The 18,782-nt window shown below is 41.4% G+C and overlaps 18 non-coding genes across 18 annotated transcripts; 8 read left to right on the top strand and 10 right to left on the bottom strand.

Moving 5' to 3' along the window:
* Positions 1 to 708: 708 nt before the first annotated feature.
* Positions 709 to 780, bottom strand: trnaw-cca (transfer RNA tryptophan (anticodon CCA)). Its single transcript has one exon. It is a non-coding gene; the product is annotated as a tRNA-Trp (tRNA).
* A 168-nt stretch (positions 781 to 948) lies between these two features.
* trnak-uuu (transfer RNA lysine (anticodon UUU)) lies at positions 949 to 1,021 on the top strand. Its single transcript has one exon. It is a non-coding gene; the product is annotated as a tRNA-Lys (tRNA).
* Positions 1,022 to 2,266: 1,245 nt separating this feature from the next.
* Positions 2,267 to 2,338, bottom strand: trnaw-cca (transfer RNA tryptophan (anticodon CCA)). Its single transcript has one exon. It is a non-coding gene; the product is annotated as a tRNA-Trp (tRNA).
* Positions 2,339 to 2,506: 168 nt separating this feature from the next.
* trnak-uuu (transfer RNA lysine (anticodon UUU)) lies at positions 2,507 to 2,579 on the top strand. Its single transcript has one exon. It is a non-coding gene; the product is annotated as a tRNA-Lys (tRNA).
* Positions 2,580 to 3,825: 1,246 nt separating this feature from the next.
* On the bottom strand, positions 3,826 to 3,897 carry trnaw-cca (transfer RNA tryptophan (anticodon CCA)). The gene has a single exon. It is a non-coding gene; the product is annotated as a tRNA-Trp (tRNA).
* A 1,486-nt stretch (positions 3,898 to 5,383) lies between these two features.
* Positions 5,384 to 5,455, bottom strand: trnaw-cca (transfer RNA tryptophan (anticodon CCA)). Its single transcript has one exon. It is a non-coding gene; the product is annotated as a tRNA-Trp (tRNA).
* Positions 5,456 to 5,623: 168 nt separating this feature from the next.
* On the top strand, positions 5,624 to 5,696 carry trnak-uuu (transfer RNA lysine (anticodon UUU)). Its single transcript has one exon. It is a non-coding gene; the product is annotated as a tRNA-Lys (tRNA).
* Positions 5,697 to 6,942: 1,246 nt separating this feature from the next.
* Positions 6,943 to 7,014, bottom strand: trnaw-cca (transfer RNA tryptophan (anticodon CCA)). Its single transcript has one exon. It is a non-coding gene; the product is annotated as a tRNA-Trp (tRNA).
* Positions 7,015 to 8,500: 1,486 nt separating this feature from the next.
* Positions 8,501 to 8,572, bottom strand: trnaw-cca (transfer RNA tryptophan (anticodon CCA)). The gene has a single exon. It is a non-coding gene; the product is annotated as a tRNA-Trp (tRNA).
* A 163-nt stretch (positions 8,573 to 8,735) lies between these two features.
* Positions 8,736 to 8,808, top strand: trnak-uuu (transfer RNA lysine (anticodon UUU)). Its single transcript has one exon. It is a non-coding gene; the product is annotated as a tRNA-Lys (tRNA).
* A 2,804-nt stretch (positions 8,809 to 11,612) lies between these two features.
* Positions 11,613 to 11,684, bottom strand: trnaw-cca (transfer RNA tryptophan (anticodon CCA)). Its single transcript has one exon. It is a non-coding gene; the product is annotated as a tRNA-Trp (tRNA).
* Positions 11,685 to 11,852: 168 nt separating this feature from the next.
* On the top strand, positions 11,853 to 11,925 carry trnak-uuu (transfer RNA lysine (anticodon UUU)). The gene has a single exon. It is a non-coding gene; the product is annotated as a tRNA-Lys (tRNA).
* A 1,246-nt stretch (positions 11,926 to 13,171) lies between these two features.
* On the bottom strand, positions 13,172 to 13,243 carry trnaw-cca (transfer RNA tryptophan (anticodon CCA)). The gene has a single exon. It is a non-coding gene; the product is annotated as a tRNA-Trp (tRNA).
* A 168-nt stretch (positions 13,244 to 13,411) lies between these two features.
* Positions 13,412 to 13,484, top strand: trnak-uuu (transfer RNA lysine (anticodon UUU)). Its single transcript has one exon. It is a non-coding gene; the product is annotated as a tRNA-Lys (tRNA).
* A 1,246-nt stretch (positions 13,485 to 14,730) lies between these two features.
* Positions 14,731 to 14,802, bottom strand: trnaw-cca (transfer RNA tryptophan (anticodon CCA)). Its single transcript has one exon. It is a non-coding gene; the product is annotated as a tRNA-Trp (tRNA).
* Positions 14,803 to 16,519: 1,717 nt separating this feature from the next.
* trnak-uuu (transfer RNA lysine (anticodon UUU)) lies at positions 16,520 to 16,592 on the top strand. The gene has a single exon. It is a non-coding gene; the product is annotated as a tRNA-Lys (tRNA).
* A 1,246-nt stretch (positions 16,593 to 17,838) lies between these two features.
* Positions 17,839 to 17,910, bottom strand: trnaw-cca (transfer RNA tryptophan (anticodon CCA)). The gene has a single exon. It is a non-coding gene; the product is annotated as a tRNA-Trp (tRNA).
* A 168-nt stretch (positions 17,911 to 18,078) lies between these two features.
* On the top strand, positions 18,079 to 18,151 carry trnak-uuu (transfer RNA lysine (anticodon UUU)). Its single transcript has one exon. It is a non-coding gene; the product is annotated as a tRNA-Lys (tRNA).
* The last annotated feature ends 631 nt before the right edge of the window (positions 18,152 to 18,782 follow it).

Raw genomic sequence — 18,782 nt, forward strand, 5'->3', positions numbered from 1 at the left:
ACGTTCGTTGTCAATTGTCTAAATAATACATTTTCAACCGGACAATTGCGTATTCAATAGAAATGAAAAACAACGAAGGGCGCGCACTCTGTCACGCGCGCAAACCAGTACTGCATGCTTCCTCAGTCCACTGACAGCAAGGTCTCATTCTTCTTCATTTTTCAGAAAACAAGTCTAAACCAATGTCTAAAGACTGTTGACATCTAGTGGTAGCCATAGGAACTGCAATCTGGATCCTAACCCATTAGAAACTCAATAGGCATTCAATTGAAAACTACCCACATCAAAAAAATCCCACCTCCTGGATAACTTTTCTTCAGGTTTTTGCCTGCCATATCAGTTCTGTTATACTCAGAGACATTATTTTAACAGTTTTGGAAACTGTAGAGTGTGTTCTATCCAAATCTACCATTTATATGCATATCCTAGTTTCTGGGCCTGAGTAACAGGCAGTTTACTTTGGGAACGTTTCTCATCCAGGCATCAAAAAACTGCCCCCAAGCATACATTAAACTCCCTGTTCGAAGACTGACAATCACATGATTTCATTTAAGATTTTGCAGTGTGACAGGTTTTTGTGAGAGACAATTTTCATCAAAAGCAGCATTGGTTTGTTCGTTTCTGTGCGAGATTAGTACTGTAAAGCCACATTGGTACTTGTGCTGATTCACTGAGTAAAGGCGGCAGAGATTGCACACATAAAAACCATGACCACAACGTGAGTTGAACACGCAACCTTCTGATCTGGAGTCAGACGCGCTACCATTGCGCCACGAGGTCATTGACATTTAACATCTTTGGAGAGGATGCCTAGTTCAGATTTTAATGAGTGTATAATTTAGAATGGAGGCCTGGTTCTCTGGGGAAATGAACCATCTGACAATGCCACCACCATCAGCACGTGCCTCTGCCCGGCAGGTTAAGTGTCTGAAAATAAACAGATGCAGAGCCCAGATAGCTCAGTCGGTAGAGCATCAGACTTTTAATCTGAGGGTCCAGGGTTCAAGTCCCTGTTTGGGCGTTGCTTTAATGTTTACCTTTTCTGGCGCAGGTGTTCTGCTAGCAACCCACCTCGACAACATCCGGTGAAATTGCAGAGCGCCAAATTCAAAATATAGAAATAGTCAATATAAACATTCACAAAAATACAAGTGCATCGGCTTAAAGATGAACTTCTTGTTAATCCAGCCGCTTTGTCACATTTCAAATAGGATTTACTGCGAAAGCCTACCATGCGATTATCTGAGGACAGCGCCCCACTTACAAAAACATATTCCAACCAAGTAGACGAGTCACAAAAGTCATAAATAGCGATAAAATGAATCACTTACCTTTGAACATCTTCATCTGGTTGCAGTCACAAGAGTCCCAGCTCCACAATAAAGGTTTGTTTTGTTCGAGAAAGTCCCTCTTTATATCCCAAAAACTCTGTTTTGTTGGCGCATTGTGTTCAGTAATACACTGGCTCAAAGGAGGTCAAAACATGCAGACGAATACATCCTAATAGTACCGGCAAAGTTTGTTGAAACATGTCAAACGATGTTCATAATTAATCCTCACGTTCGTTGTCAATTGTCTAAATAATACATTTTCAACCGGACAATTGCGTATTCAATAGAAATGAAAAACAACGAAGGGCGCGCACTCTGTCACGCGCGCAAACCAGTACTGCATGCTTCCTCAGTCCACTGACAGCAAGGTCTCATTCTTCTTCATTTTTCAGAAAACAAGTCTAAACCAATGTCTAAAGACTGTTGACATCTAGTGGTAGCCATAGGAACTGCAATCTGGATCCTAACCCATTAGAAACTCAATAGGCATTCAATTGAAAACTACCCACATCAAAAAAATCCCACCTCCTGGATAACTTTTCTTCAGGTTTTTGCCTGCCATATCAGTTCTGTTATACTCAGAGACATTATTTTAACAGTTTTGGAAACTGTAGAGTGTGTTCTATCCAAATCTACCATTTATATGCATATCCTAGTTTCTGGGCCTGAGTAACAGGCAGTTTACTTTGGGAACGTTTCTCATCCAGGCATCAAAAAACTGCCCCCAAGCATACATTAAACTCCCTGTTCGAAGACTGACAATCACATGATTTCATTTAAGATTTTGCAGTGTGACAGGTTTTTGTGAGAGACAATTTTCATCAAAAGCAGCATTGGTTTGTTCGTTTCTGTGCGAGATTAGTACTGTAAAGCCACATTGGTACTTGTGCTGATTCACTGAGTAAAGGCGGCAGAGATTGCACACATAAAAACCATGACCACGACGTGAGTTGAACACGCAACCTTCTGATCTGGAGTCAGACGCGCTACCATTGCGCCACGAGGTCATTGACATTTAACATCTTTGGAGAGGATGCCTAGTTCAGATTTTAATGAGTGTATAATTTGGAATGGAGGCCTGGTTCTCTGGGGAAATGAACCATCTGACAATGCCACCACCATCAGCACGTGCCTCTGCCCGGCAGGTTAAGTGTCTGAAAATAAACAGATGCAGAGCCCAGATAGCTCAGTCGGTAGAGCATCAGACTTTTAATCTGAGGGTCCAGGGTTCAAGTCCCTGTTTGGGCGTTGCTTTAATGTTTACCTTTTCTGGCGCAGGTGTTCTGCTAGCAACCCACCTCGACAACATCCGGTGAAATTGCAGAGCGCCAAATTCAAAATATAGAAATAGTCAATATAAACATTCGCAAAAATACAAGTGCATCGGCTTAAAGATGAACTTCTTGTTAATCCAGCCGCTTTGTCACATTTCAAATAGGATTTACTGCGAAAGCCTACCATGCGATTATCTGAGGACAGCGCCCCACTTACAAAAACATATTCCAACCAAGTAGACGAGTCACAAAAGTCATAAATAGCGATAAAATGAATCACTTACCTTTGAACATCTTCATCTGGTTGCAGTCACAAGAGTCCCAGCTCCACAATAAAGGTTTGTTTTGTTCGAGAAAGTCCCTCTTTATATCCCAAAAACTCTGTTTTGTTGGCGCATTGTGTTCAGTAATACACTGGCTCAAAGGAGGTCAAAACATGCAGACGAATACATCCTAATAGTACCGGCAAAGTTTGTTGAAACATGTCAAACGATGTTCATAATTAATCCTCACGTTCGTTGTCAATTGTCTAAATAATACATTTTCAACCGGACAATTGCGTATTCAATAGAAATGAAAAACATTGAAGGGCGCGCACTCTGTCACGCGCGCAAACCAGTACTGCATGCTTCCTCAGTCCACTGACAGCAAGGTCTCATTCTTCTTCATTTTTCAGAAAACAAGTCTAAACCAATGTCTAAAGACTGTTGACATCTAGTGGTAGCCATAGGAACTGCAATCTGGATCCTAACCCATTAGAAACTCAATAGGCATTCAATTGAAAACTACCCACATCAAAAAAAATCCCACCTCCTGGATAACTTTTCTTCAGGTTTTTGCCTGCCATATCAGTTCTGTTATACTCAGAGACATTATTTTAACAGTTTTGGAAACTGTAGAGTGTGTTCTATCCAAATCTACCATTTATATGCATATCCTAGTTTCTGGGCCTGAGTAACAGGCAGTTTACTTTGGGAACGTTTCTCATCCAGGCATCAAAAAACTGCCCCCAAGCATACATTAAACTCCCTGTTCGAAGACTGACAATCACATGATTTCATTTAAGATTTTGCAGTGTGACAGGTTTTTGTGAGAGACAATTTTCATCAAAAGCAGCATTGGTTTGTTCGTTTCTGTGCGAGATTAGTACTGTAAAGCCACATTGGTACTTGTGCTGATTCACTGAGTAAAGGCGGCAGAGATTGCACACATAAAAACCATGACCACGACGTGAGTTGAACACGCAACCTTCTGATCTGGAGTCAGACGCGCTACCATTGCGCCACGAGGTCATTGACATTTAACATCTTTGGAGAGGATGCCTAGTTCAGATTTTAATGAGTGTATAATTTGGAATGGAGGCCTGGTTCTCTGGGGAAATGAACCATCTGACAATGCCACCACCATCAGCACGTGCCTCTGCCCGGCAGGTTAAGTGTCTGAAAATAAACAGATGCAGAGCCCAGATAGCTCAGTCGGTAGAGCATCAGACTTTTAATCTGAGGGTCCATGGTTCAAGTCCCTGTTTGGGCGTTGCTTTAATGTTTACCTTTTCTGGCGCAGGTGTTCTGCTAGCAACCCACCTCGACAACATCCGGTGAAATTGCAGAGCGCCAAATTCAAAATATAGAAATAGTCAATATAAACATTCACAAAAATACAAGTGCATCGGCTTAAAGATGAACTTCTTGTTAATCCAGCCGCTTTGTCACATTTCAAATAGGATTTACTGCGAAAGCCTACCATGCGATTATCTGAGGACAGCGCCCCACTTACAAAAACATATTCCAACCAAGTAGACGAGTCACAAAAGTCATAAATAGCGATAAAATGAATCACTTACCTTTGAACATCTTCATCTGGTTGCAGTCACAAGAGTCCCAGCTCCACAATAAAGGTTTGTTTTGTTCGAGAAAGTCCCTCTTTATATCCCAAAAACTCTGTTTTGTTGGCGCATTGTGTTCAGTAATACACTGGCTCAAAGGAGGTCAAAACATGCAGACGAATACATCCTAATAGTACCGGCAAAGTTTGTTGAAACATGTCAAACGATGTTCATAATTAATCCTCACGTTCGTTGTCAATTGTCTAAATAATACATTTTCAACCGGACAATTGCGTATTCAATAGAAATGAAAAACAACGAAGGGCGCGCACTCTGTCACGCGCGCAAACCAGTACTGCATGCTTCCTCAGTCCACTGACAGCAAGGTCTCATTCTTCTTCATTTTTCAGAAAACAAGTCTAAACCAATGTCTAAAGACTGTTGACATCTAGTGGTAGCCATAGGAACTGCAATCTGGATCCTAACCCATTAGAAACTCAATAGGCATTCAATTGAAAACTACCCACATCAAAAAAATCCCACCTCCTGGATAACTTTTCTTCAGGTTTTTGCCTGCCATATCAGTTCTGTTATACTCAGAGACATTATTTTAACAGTTTTGGAAACTGTAGAGTGTGTTCTATCCAAATCTACCATTTATATGCATATCCTAGTTTCTGGGCCTGAGTAACAGGCAGTTTACTTTGGGAACGTTTCTCATCCAGGCATCAAAAAACTGCCCCCAAGCATACATTAAACTCCCTGTTCGAAGACTGACAATCACATGATTTCATTTAAGATTTTGCAGTGTGACAGGTTTTTGTGAGAGACAATTTTCATCAAAAGCAGCATTGGTTTGTTCGTTTCTGTGCGAGATTAGTACTGTAAAGCCACATTGGTACTTGTGCTGATTCACTGAGTAAAGGCGGCAGAGATTGCACACATAAAAACCATGACCACGACGTGAGTTGAACACGCAACCTTCTGATCTGGAGTCAGACGCGCTACCATTGCGCCACGAGGTCATTGACATTTAACATCTTTGGAGAGGATGCCTAGTTCAGATTTTAATGAGTGTATAATTTGGAATGGAGGCCTGGTTCTCTGGGGAAATGAACCATCTGACAATGCCACCACCATCAGCACGTGCCTCTGCCCGGCAGGTTAAGTGTCTGAAAATAAACAGATGCAGAGCCCAGATAGCTCAGTCGGTAGAGCATCAGACTTTTAATCTGAGGGTCCAGGGTTCAAGTCCCTGTTTGGGCGTTGCTTTAATGTTTACCTTTTCTGGCGCAGGTGTTCTGCTAGCAACCCACCTCGACAACATCCGGTGAAATTGCAGAGCGCCAAATTCAAAATATAGAAATAGTCAATATAAACATTCGCAAAAATACAAGTGCATCGGCTTAAAGATGAACTTCTTGTTAATCCAGCCGCTTTGTCACATTTCAAATAGGATTTACTGCGAAAGCCTACCATGCGATTATCTGAGGACAGCGCCCCACTTACAAAAACATATTCCAACCAAGTAGACGAGTCACAAAAGTCATAAATAGCGATAAAATGAATCACTTACCTTTGAACATCTTCATCTGGTTGCAGTCACAAGAGTCCCAGCTCCACAATAAAGGTTTGTTTTGTTCGAGAAAGTCCCTCTTTATATCCCAAAAACTCTGTTTTGTTGGCGCATTGTGTTCAGTAATACACTGGCTCAAAGGAGGTCAAAACATGCAGACGAATACATCCTAATAGTACCGGCAAAGTTTGTTGAAACATGTCAAACGATGTTCATAATTAATCCTCACGTTCGTTGTCAATTGTCTAAATAATACATTTTCAACCGGACAATTGCGTATTCAATAGAAATGAAAAACATTGAAGGGCGCGCACTCTGTCACGCGCGCAAACCAGTACTGCATGCTTCCTCAGTCCACTGACAGCAAGGTCTCATTCTTCTTCATTTTTCAGAAAACAAGTCTAAACCAATGTCTAAAGACTGTTGACATCTAGTGGTAGCCATAGGAACTGCAATCTGGATCCTAACCCATTAGAAACTCAATAGGCATTCAATTGAAAACTACCCACATCAAAAAAAATCCCACCTCCTGGATAACTTTTCTTCAGGTTTTTGCCTGCCATATCAGTTCTGTTATACTCAGAGACATTATTTTAACAGTTTTGGAAACTGTAGAGTGTGTTCTATCCAAATCTACCATTTATATGCATATCCTAGTTTCTGGGCCTGAGTAACAGGCAGTTTACTTTGGGAACGTTTCTCATCCAGGCATCAAAAAACTGCCCCCAAGCATACATTAAACTCCCTGTTCGAAGACTGACAATCACATGATTTCATTTAAGATTTTGCAGTGTGACAGGTTTTTGTGAGAGACAATTTTCATCAAAAGCAGCATTGGTTTGTTCGTTTCTGTGCGAGATTAGTACTGTAAAGCCACATTGGTACTTGTGCTGATTCACTGAGTAAAGGCGGCAGAGATTGCACACATAAAAACCATGACCACGACGTGAGTTGAACACGCAACCTTCTGATCTGGAGTCAGACGCGCTACCATTGCGCCACGAGGTCATTGACATTTAACATCTTTGGAGAGGATGCCTAGTTCAGATTTTAATGAGTGTATAATTTGGAATGGAGGCCTGGTTCTCTGGGGAAATGAACCATCTGACAATGCCACCACCATCAGCACGTGCCTCTGCCCGGCAGGTTAAGTGTCTGAAAATAAACAGATGCAGAGCCCAGATAGCTCAGTCGGTAGAGCATCAGACTTTTAATCTGAGGGTCCATGGTTCAAGTCCCTGTTTGGGCGTTGCTTTAATGTTTACCTTTTCTGGCGCAGGTGTTCTGCTAGCAACCCACCTCGACAACATCCGGTGAAATTGCAGAGCGCCAAATTCAAAATATAGAAATAGTCAATATAAACATTCGCAAAAATACAAGTGCATCGGCTTAAAGATGAACTTCTTGTTAATCCAGCCGCTTTGTCACATTTCAAATAGGATTTACTGCGAAAGCCTACCATGCGATTATCTGAGGACAGCGCCCCACTTACAAAAACATATTCCAACCAAGTAGACGAGTCACAAAAGTCATAAATAGCGATAAAATGAATCACTTACCTTTGAACATCTTCATCTGGTTGCAGTCACAAGAGTCCCAGCTCCACAATAAAGGTTTGTTTTGTTCGAGAAAGTCCCTCTTTATATCCCAAAAACTCTGTTTTGTTGGCGCATTGTGTTCAGTAATACACTGGCTCAAAGGAGGTCAAAACATGCAGACGAATACATCCTAATAGTACCGGCAAAGTTTGTTGAAACATGTCAAACGATGTTCATAATTAATCCTCACGTTCGTTGTCAATTGTCTAAATAATACATTTTCAACCGGACAATTGCGTATTCAATAGAAATGAAAAACAACGAAGGGCGCGCACTCTGTCACGCGCGCAAACCAGTACTGCATGCTTCCTCAGTCCACTGACAGCAAGGTCTCATTCTTCTTCATTTTTCAGAAAACAAGTCTAAACCAATGTCTAAAGACTGTTGACATCTAGTGGTAGCCATAGGAACTGCAATCTGGATCCTAACCCATTAGAAACTCAATAGGCATTCAATTGAAAACTACCCACATCAAAAAAATCCCACCTCCTGGATAACTTTTATTCAGGTTTTTGCCTGCCATATCAGTTCTGTTATACTCAGAGACATTATTTTAACAGTTTTGGAAACTGTAGAGTGTGTTCTATCCAAATCTACCATTTATATGCATATCCTAGTTTCTGGGCCTGAGTAACAGGCAGTTTACTTTGGGAACGTTTCTCATCCAGGCATCAAAAAACTGCCCCCAAGCATACATTAAACTCCCTGTTCGAAGACTGACAATCACATGATTTCATTTAAGATTTTGCAGTGTGACAGGTTTTTGTGAGAGACAATTTTCATCAAAAGCAGCATTGGTTTGTTCGTTTCTGTGCGAGATTAGTACTGTAAAGCCACATTGGTACTTGTGCTGATTCACTGAGTAAAGGCGGCAGAGATTGCACACATAAAAACCATGACCACGACGTGAGTTGAACACGCAACCTTCTGATCTGGAGTCAGACGCGCTACCATTGCGCCACCAGGTCATTGACATTTAACATCTTTGGAGAGGATGCCTAGTTCAGATTTTAATGAGTGTATAATTTGGAATGGAGGCCTGGTTCTCTGGGGAACCATCTGACAATGCCACCACCATCAGCACGTGCCTCTGCCCGGCAGGTTAAGTGTCTGAAAATAAACAGATGCAGAGCCCAGATAGCTCAGTCGGTAGAGCATCAGACTTTTAATCTGAGGGTCCAGGGTTCAAGTCCCTGTTTGGGCGTTGCTTTAATGTTTACCTTTTCTGGCGCAGGTGTTCTGCTAGCAACCCACCTCGACAACATCCGGTGAAATTGCAGAGCGCCAAATTCAAAATATAGAAATAGTCAATATAAACATTCGCAAAAATACAAGTGCATCGGCTTAAAGATGAACTTCTTGTTAATCCAGCCGCTTTGTCACATTTCAAATAGGATTTACTGCGAAAGCCTACCATGCGATTATCTGAGGACAGCGCCCCACTTACAAAAACATATTCCAACCAAGTAGACGAGTCACAAAAGTCATAAATAGCGATAAAATGAATCACTTACCTTTGAACATCTTCATCTGGTTGCAGTCACAAGAGTCCCAGCTCCACAATAAAGGTTTGTTTTGTTCGAGAAAGTCCCTCTTTATATCCCAAAAACTCTGTTTTGTTGGCGCATTGTGTTCAGTAATACAATGGCTCAAAGGAGGTCAAAACATGCAGACGAATACATCCTAATAGTACCGGCAAAGTTTGTTGAAACATGTCAAACGATGTTCATAATTAATCCTCACGTTGTCAATTGTCTAAATAATACATTTTCAACCGGACAATTGCGTATTCAATAGAAATGAAAAACAACGAAGGGCGCGCACTCTGTCACGCGCGCAAACCAGTACTGCATGCTTCCTCAGTCCACTGACAGCAAGGTCTCATTCTTCTTCATTTTTCAGAAAACAAGTCTAAACCAATGTCTAAAGACTGTTGACATCTAGTGGTAGCCATAGGAACTGCAATCTGGATCCTAACCCATTAGAAACTCAATAGGCATTCAATTGAAAACTACCCACATCAAAAAAATCCCACCTCCTGGATAACTTTTCTTCAGGTTTTTGCCTGCCATATCAGTTCTGTTATACTCAGAGACATTATTTTAACAGTTTTGGAAACTGTAGAGTGTGTTCTATCCAAATCTACCATTTATATGCATATCCTAGTTTCTGGGCCTGAGTAACAGGCAGTTTACTTTGGGAACGTTTCTCATCCAGGCATCAAAAAACTGCCCCCAAGCATACATTAAACTCCCTGTTCGAAGACTGACAATCACATGATTTCATTTAAGATTTTGCAGTGTGACAGGTTTTTGTGAGAGACAATTTTCATCAAAAGCAGCATCGGTTTGTTCGTTTCTGTGCGAGATTAGTACTGTAACGCCACATTGGTACTTGTGCTGATTCACTGAGTAAAGGCGGCAGAGATTGCACACATAAAAACCATGACCACGACGTGAGTTGAACACGCAACCTTCTGATCTGGAGTCAGACGCGCTACCATTGCGCAACGAGGTAATTGACATTTCACATCTTTGGAGAGGATGCCTAGTTCAGATTTTAATGAGTGTATAATTTGGAATGGAGGCCTGATTCTCTGGGGAAATGAACCATCTGACAATGCCACCACCATCAGCACGTGCCTCTGCCCGGCAGGTTAAGTGTCTAAAAATAAGCAGATGCAGAGCCCAGATAGCTCAGTCGGTAGAGCATCAGACTTTTAATCTGAGGGTCCAGGGTTCATGTCCCTGTTTGGGCGTTGCTTTAATGTTTACCTTTTCTGGCGTAGGTGTTCTGCTAGCAACCCACCTCGACAACATCCGGTGAAATTGCAGAGCGCCAAATTCAAAATATAGAAATAGTCAATATAAACATTCACAAAAATACAAGTGCTATACATCGGCTTAAAGATGAACTTCTTGTTAATCCAGCCGCTTTGTCACATTTCAAATAGGATTTACTGCGAAAGCCTACCATGCGATTATCTGAGGACAGCGCCCCACTTACAAAAACATATTCCAACCAAGTAGACGAGTCACAAAAGTCATAAATAGCGATAAAATGAATCACTTACCTTTGAACATCTTCATCTGGTTGCAGTCACAAGAGTCCCAGCTCCACAATAAAGGTTTGTTTTGTTCGAGAAAGTCCCTCTTTATATCCCAAAAACTCTGTTTTGTTGGCGCATTGTGTTCAGTAATACAATGGCTCAAAGGAGGTCAAAACATGCAGACGAATACATCCTAATAGTACCGGCAAAGTTTGTTGAAACATGTCAAACGATGTTCATAATTAATCCTCACGTTCGTTGTCAATTGTCTAAATAATACATTTTCAACCGGACAATTGCGTATTCAATAGAAATGAAAAACAACGAAGGGCGCGCACTCTGTCACGCGTGCAAACCAGTACTGCATGCTTCCTCAGTCCACTGACAGCAAGGTCTCATTCTTCTTCATTTTTCAGAAAACAAGTCTAAACCAATGTCTAAAGACTGTTGACATCTAGTGGTAGCCATAGGAACTGCAATCTGGATCCTAACCCATTAGAAACTCAATAGGCATTCAATTGAAAACTACCCACATCAAAAAAATCCCACCTCCTGGATAACTTTTCTTCAGGTTTTTGCCTGCCATATCAGTTCTGTTATACTCAGAGACATTATTTTAACAGTTTTGGAAACTGTAGAGTGTGTTCTATCCAAATCTACCATTTATATGCATATCCTAGTTTCTGGGCCTGAGTAACAGGCAGTTTACTTTGGGAACGTTTCTCATCCAGGCATCAAAAAACTGCCCCCAAGCATACATTAAACTCCCTGTTCGAAGACTGACAATCACATGATTTCATTTAAGATTTTGCAGTGTGACAGGTTTTTGTGAGAGACAATTTTCATCAAAAGCAGCATCGGTTTGTTCGTTTCTGTGCGAGATTAGTACTGTAACGCCACATTGGTACTTGTGCTGATTCACTGAGTAAAGGCGGCAGAGATTGCACACATAAAAACCATGACCACGACGTGAGTTGAACACGCAACCTTCTGATCTGGAGTCAGACGCGCTACCATTGCGCAACGAGGTCATTGACATTTAACATCTTTGGAGAGGATGCCTAGTTCAGATTTTAATGAGTGTATAATTTGGAATGGAGGCCTGGTTCTCTGGGGAAATGAACCATCTGACAATGCCACCACCATCAGCACGTGCCTCTGCCCGGCAGGTTAAGTGTCTAAAAATAAGCAGATGCAGAGCCCAGATAGCTCAGTCGGTAGAGCATCAGACTTTTAATCTGAGGGTCCAGGGTTCAAGTCCCTGTTTGGGCGTTGCTTTAATGTTTACCTTTTCTGGCGTAGGTGTTCTGCTAGCAACCCACCTCGACAACATCCGGTGAAATTGCAGAGCGCCAAATTCAAAATATAGAAATAGTCAATATAAACATTCACAAAAATACAAGTGCTATACATCGGCTTAAAGATGAACTTCTTGTTAATCCAGCCGCTTTGTCACATTTCAAATAGGATTTACTGCGAAAGCCTACCATGCGATTATCTGAGGACAGCGCCCCACTTACAAAAACATATTCCAACCAAGTAGACGAGTCACAAAAGTCATAAATAGCGATAAAATGAATCACTTACCTTTGAACATCTTCATCTGGTTGCAGTCACAAGAGTCCCAGCTCCACAATAAAGGTTTGTTTTGTTCGAGAAAGTCCCTCTTTATATCCCAAAAACTCTGTTTTGTTGGCGCATTGTGTTCAGTAATACAATGGCTCAAAGGAGGTCAAAACATGCAGACGAATACATCCTAATAGTACCGGCAAAGTTTGTTGAAACATGTCAAACGATGTTCATAATTAATCCTCACGTTGTCAATTGTCTAAATAATACATTTTCAACCGGACAATTGCGTATTCAATAGAAATGAAAAACAACGAAGGGCGCGCACTCTGTCACGCGCGCAAACCAGTACTGCATGCTTCCTCAGTCCACTGACAGCAAGGTCTCATTCTTCTTCATTTTTCAGAAAACAAGTCTAAACCAATGTCTAAAGACTGTTGACATCTAGTGGTAGCCATAGGAACTGCAATCTGGATCCTAACCCATTAGAAACTCAATAGGCATTCAATTGAAAACTACCCACATCAAAAAAATCCCACCTCCTGGATAACTTTTCTTCAGGTTTTTGCCTGCCATATCAGTTCTGTTATACTCAGAGACATTATTTTAACAGTTTTGGAAACTGTAGAGTGTGTTCTATCCAAATCTACCATTTATATGCATATCCTAGTTTCTGGGCCTGAGTAACAGGCAGTTTACTTTGGGAACGTTTCTCATCCAGGCATCAAAAAACTGCCCCCAAGCATACATTAAACTCCCTGTTCGAAGACTGACAATCACATGATTTCATTTAAGATTTTGCAGTGTGACAGGTTTTTGTGAGAGACAATTTTCATCAAAAGCAGCATCGGTTTGTTCGTTTCTGTGCGAGATTAGTACTGTAACGCCACATTGGTACTTGTGCTGATTCACTGAGTAAAGGCGGCAGAGATTGCACACATAAAAACCATGACCACGACGTGAGTTGAACACGCAACCTTCTGATCTGGAGTCAGACGCGCTACCATTGCGCAACGAGGTCATTGACATTTAACATCTTTGGAGAGGATGCCTAGTTCAGATTTTAATGAGTGTATAATTTGGAATGGAGGCCTGGTTCTCTGGGGAAATGAACCATCTGACAATGCCACCACCATCAGCACGTGCCTCTGCCCGGCAGGTTAAGTGTCTAACAATAAGCAGATGCAGAGCCCAGATAGCTCAGTCGGTAGAGCATCAGACTTTTAATCTGAGGGTCCAGGGTTCAAGTCCCTGTTTGGGCGTTGCTTTAATGTTTACCTTTTCTGGCGTAGGTGTTCTGCTAGCAACCCACCTCGACAACATCCGGTGAAATTGCAGAGCGCCAAATTCAAAATATAGAAATAGTCAATATAAACATTCACAAAAATACAAGTGCTATACATCGGCTTAAAGATGAACTTCTTGTTAATCCAGCCGCTTTGTCACATTTCAAATAGGATTTACTGCGAAAGCCTACCATGCGATTATCTGAGGACAGCGCCCCACTTACAAAAACATATTCCAACCAAGTAGACGAGTCACAAAAGTCATAAATAGCGATAAAATGAATCACTTACCTTTGAACATCTTCATCTGGTTGCAGTCACAAGAGTCCCAGCTCCACAATAAAGGTTTGTTTTGTTCGAGAAAGTCCCTCTTTATATCCCAAAAACTCTGTTTTGTTGGCGCATTGTGTTCAGTAATACAATGGCTCAAAGGAGGTCAAAACATGCAGACGAATACATCCTAATAGTACCGGCAAAGTTTGTTGAAACATGTCAAACGATGTTCATAATTAATCCTCACGTTGTCAATTGTCTAAATAATACATTTTCAACCGGACAATTGCGTATTCAATAGAAATGAAAAACAACGAAGGGCGCGCACTCTGTCACGCGCGCAAACCAGTACTGCATGCTTCCTCAGTCCACTGACAGCAAGGTCTCATTCTTCTTCATTTTTCAGAAAACAAGTCTAAACCAATGTCTAAAGACTGTTGACATCTAGTGGTAGCCATAGGAACTGCAATCTGGATCCTAACCCATTAGAAACTCAATAGGCATTCAATTGAAAACTACCCACATCAAAAAAATCCCACCTCCTGGATAACTTTTCTTCAGGTTTTTGCCTGCCATATCAGTTCTGTTATACTCAGAGACATTATTTTAACAGTTTTGGAAACTGTAGAGTGTGTTCTATCCAAATCTACCATTTATATGCATATCCTAGTTTCTGGGCCTGAGTAACAGGCAGTTTACTTTGGGAACGTTTCTCATCCAGGCATCAAAAAACTGCCCCCAAGCATACATTAAACTCCCTGTTCGAAGACTGACAATCACATGATTTCATTTAAGATTTTGCAGTGTGACAGGTTTTTGTGAGAGACAATTTTCATCAAAAGCAGCATCGGTTTGTTCGTTTCTGTGCGAGATTAGTACTGTAACGCCACATTGGTACTTGTGCTGATTCACTGAGTAAAGGCGGCAGAGATTGCACACATAAAAACCATGACCACGACGTGAGTTGAACACGCAACCTTCTGATCTGGAGTCAGACGCGCTACCATTGCGCAACGAGGTCATTGACATTTAACATCTTTGGAGAGGATGCCTAGTTCAGATTTTAATGAGTGTATAATTTGGAATGGAGGCCTGGTTCTCTGGGGAAATGAACCATCTGACAATGCCACCACCATCAGCACGTGCCTCTGCCCGGCAGGTTAAGTGTCTAACAATAAGCAGATGCAGAGCCCAGATAGCTCAGTCGGTAGACCATCAGACTTTTAATCTGAGGGTCCAGGGTTCAAGTCCCTGTTTGGGCGTTGCTTTAATGTTTACCTTTTCTGGCGTAGGTGTTCTGCTAGCAACCCACCTCGACAACATCCGGTGAAATTGCAGAGCGCCAAATTCAAAATATAGAAATAGTCAATATAAACATTCACAAAAATACAAGTGCTATACATCGGCTTAAAGATGAACTTCTTGTTAATCCAGCCGCTTTGTCACATTTCAAATAGGATTTACTGCGAAAGCCTACCATGCGATTATCTGAGGACAGCGCCCCACTTACAAAAACATATTCCAACCAAGTAGACGAGTCACAAAAGTCATAAATAGCGATAAAATGAATCACTTACCTTTGAACATCTTCATCTGGTTGCAGTCACAAGAGTCCCAGCTCCACAATAAAGGTTTGTTTTGTTCGAGAAAGTCCCTCTTTATATCCCAAAAACTCTGTTTTGTTGGCGCATTGTGTTCAGTAATACAATGGCTCAAAGGAGGTCAAAACATGCAGACGAATACATCCTAATAGTACCGGCAAAGTTTGTTGAAACATGTCAAACGATGTTCATAATTAATCCTCACGTTGTCAATTGTCTAAATAATACATTTTCAACCGGACAATTGCGTATTCAATAGAAATGAAAAACAACGAAGGGCGCGCACTCTGTCACGCGCGCAAACCAGTACTGCATGCTTCCTCAGTCCACTGACAGCAAGGTCTCATTCTTCTTCATTTTTCAGAAAACAAGTCTAAACCAATGTCTAAAGAATGTTGACATCTAGTGGTAGCCATAGGAACTGCAATCTGGATCCTAACCCATTAGAAACTCAATAGGCATTCAATTGAAAACTACCCACATCAAAAAAAATCCCACCTCCTGGATAACTTTTCTTCAGGTTTTTGCCTGCCATATCAGTTCTGTTATACTCAGAGACATTATTTTAACAGTTTTGGAAACTGTAGAGTGTGTTCTATCCAAATCTACCATTTATATGCATATCCTAGTTTCTGGGCCTGAGTAACAGGCAGTTTACTTTGGGAACGTTTCTCATCCAGGCATCAAAAAACTGCCCCCAAGCATACATTAAACTCCCTGTTCGAAGACTGACAATCACATGATTTCATTTAAGATTTTGCAGTGTGACAGGTTTTTGTGAGAGACAATTTTCATCAAAAGCAGCATCGGTTTGTTCGTTTCTGTGCGAGATTAGTACTGTAAAGCCACATTGGTACTTGTGCTGATTCACTGAGTAAAGGCGGCAGAGATTGCACACATAAAAACCATGACCACGACGTGAGTTGAACACGCAACCTTCTGATCTGGAGTCAGACGCGCAACGAGGTCATTGACATTTAACATCTTTGGAGAGGATGCCTAGTTCAGATTTTAATGAGTGTATAATTTGGAATGGAGGCCTGGTTCTCTGGGGAAATGAACCATCTGACAATGCCACCACCATCAGCACGTGCCTCTGCCCGGCAGGTTAAGTGTCTAACAATAAGCAGATGCAGAGCCCAGATAGCTCAGTCGGTAGAGCATCAGACTTTTAATCTGAGGGTCCAGGGTTCAAGTCCCTGTTTGGGCGTTGCTTTAATGTTTACCTTTTCTGGCGTAGGTGTTCTGCTAGCAACCCACCTCGACAACATCCGGTGAAATTGCAGAGCGCCAAATTCAAAATATAGAAATAGTCAATATAAACATTCACAAAAATACAAGTGCTATACATCGGCTTAAAGATGAACTTCTTGTTAATCCAGCCGCTTTGTCACATTTCAAATAGGATTTACTGCGAAAGCCTACCATGCGATTATCTGAGGACAGCGCCCCACTTACAAAAACATATTCCAACCAAGTAGACGAGTCACAAAAGTCATAAATAGCGATAAAATGAATCACTTACCTTTGAACATCTTCATCTGGTTGCAGTCACAAGAGTCCCAGCTCCACAATAAAGGTTTGTTTTGTTCGAGAAAGTCCCTCTTTATATCCCAAAAACTCTGTTTTGTTGGCGCATTGTGTTCAGTAATACAATGGCTCAAAGGAGGTCAAAACATGCAGACGAATACATCCTAATAGTACCGGCAAAGTTTGTTGAAACATGTCAAACGATGTTCATAATTAATCCTCACGTTGTCAATTGTCTAAATAATACATTTTCAACCGGACAATTGCGTATTCAATAGAAATGAAAAACAACGAAGGGCGCGCACTCTGTCACGCGCGCAAACCAGTACTGCATGCTTCCTCAGTCCACTGACAGCAAGGTCTCATTCTTCTTCATTTTTCAGAAAACAAGTCTAAACCAATGTCTAAAGACTGTTGACATCTAGTGGTAGCCATAGGAACTGCAATCTGGATCCTAACCCATTAGAAACTCAATAGGCATTCAATTGAAAACTACCCACATCAAAAAAATCCCACCTCCTGGATAACTTTTCTTCAGGTTTTTGCCTGCCATATCAGTTCTGTTATACTCAGAGACATTATTTTAACAGTTTTGGAAACTGTAGAGTGTGTTCTATCCAAATCTACCATTTATATGCATATCCTAGTTTCTGGGCCTGAGTAACAGGCAGTTTACTTTGGGAACGTTTCTCATCCAGGCATCAAAAAACTGCCCCCAAGCATACATTAAACTCCCTGTTCGAAGACTGACAATCACATGATTTCATTTAAGATTTTGCAGTGTGACAGGTTTTTGTGAGAGACAATTTTCATCAAAAGCAGCATCGGTTTGTTCGTTTCTGTGCGAGATTAGTACTGTAACGCCACATTGGTACTTGTGCTGATTCACTGAGTAAAGGCGGCAGAGATTGCACACATAAAAACCATGACCACGACGTGAGTTGAACACGCAACCTTCTGATCTGGAGTCAGACGCGCTACCATTGCGCAACGAGGTCATTGACATTTAACATCTTTGGAGAGGATGCCTAGTTCAGATTTTAATGAGTGTATAATTTGGAATGGAGGCCTGGTTCTCTGGGGAAATGAACCATCTGACAATGCCACCACCATCAGCACGTGCCTCTGCCCGGCAGGTTAAGTGTCTAAAAATAAGCAGATGCAGAGCCCAGATAGCTCAGTCGGTAGAGCATCAGACTTTTAATCTGAGGGTCCAGGGTTCAAGTCCCTGTTTGGGCGTTGCTTTAATGTTTACCTTTTCTGGCGTAGGTGTTCTGCTAGCAACCCACCTCGACAACATCCGGTGAAATTGCAGAGCGCCAAATTCAAAATATAGAAATAGTCAATATAAACATTCACAAAAATACAAGTGCTATACATCGGCTTAAAGATGAACTTCTTGTTAATCCAGCCGCTTTGTCACATTTCAAATAGGATTTACTGCGAAAGCCTACCATGCGATTATCTGAGGACAGCGCCCCACTTACAAAAACATATTCCAACCAAGTAGACGAGTCACAAAAGTCATAAATAGCGATAAAATGAATCACTTACCTTTGAACATCTTCATCTGGTTGCAGTCACAAGAGTCCCAGCTCCACAATAAAGGTTTGTTTTGTTCGAGAAAGTCCCTCTTTATATCCCAAAAACTCTGTTTTGTTGGCGCATTGTGTTCAGTAATACAATGGCTCAAAGGAGGTCAAAACATGCAGACGAATACATCCTAATAGTACCGGCAAAGTTTGTTGAAACATGTCAAACGATGTTCATAATTAATCCTCACGTTGTCAATTGTCTAAATAATACATTTTCAACCGGACAATTGCGTATTCAATAGAAATGAAAAACAACGAAGGGCGCGCACTCTGTC

This window comes from Oncorhynchus mykiss, chromosome 28, assembly GCF_057628025.1.
Source record: "Oncorhynchus mykiss isolate SJ-2025 chromosome 28, ASM5762802v1, whole genome shotgun sequence".
Classification (NCBI taxonomy): domain Eukaryota; kingdom Metazoa; phylum Chordata; class Actinopteri; order Salmoniformes; family Salmonidae; genus Oncorhynchus; species Oncorhynchus mykiss.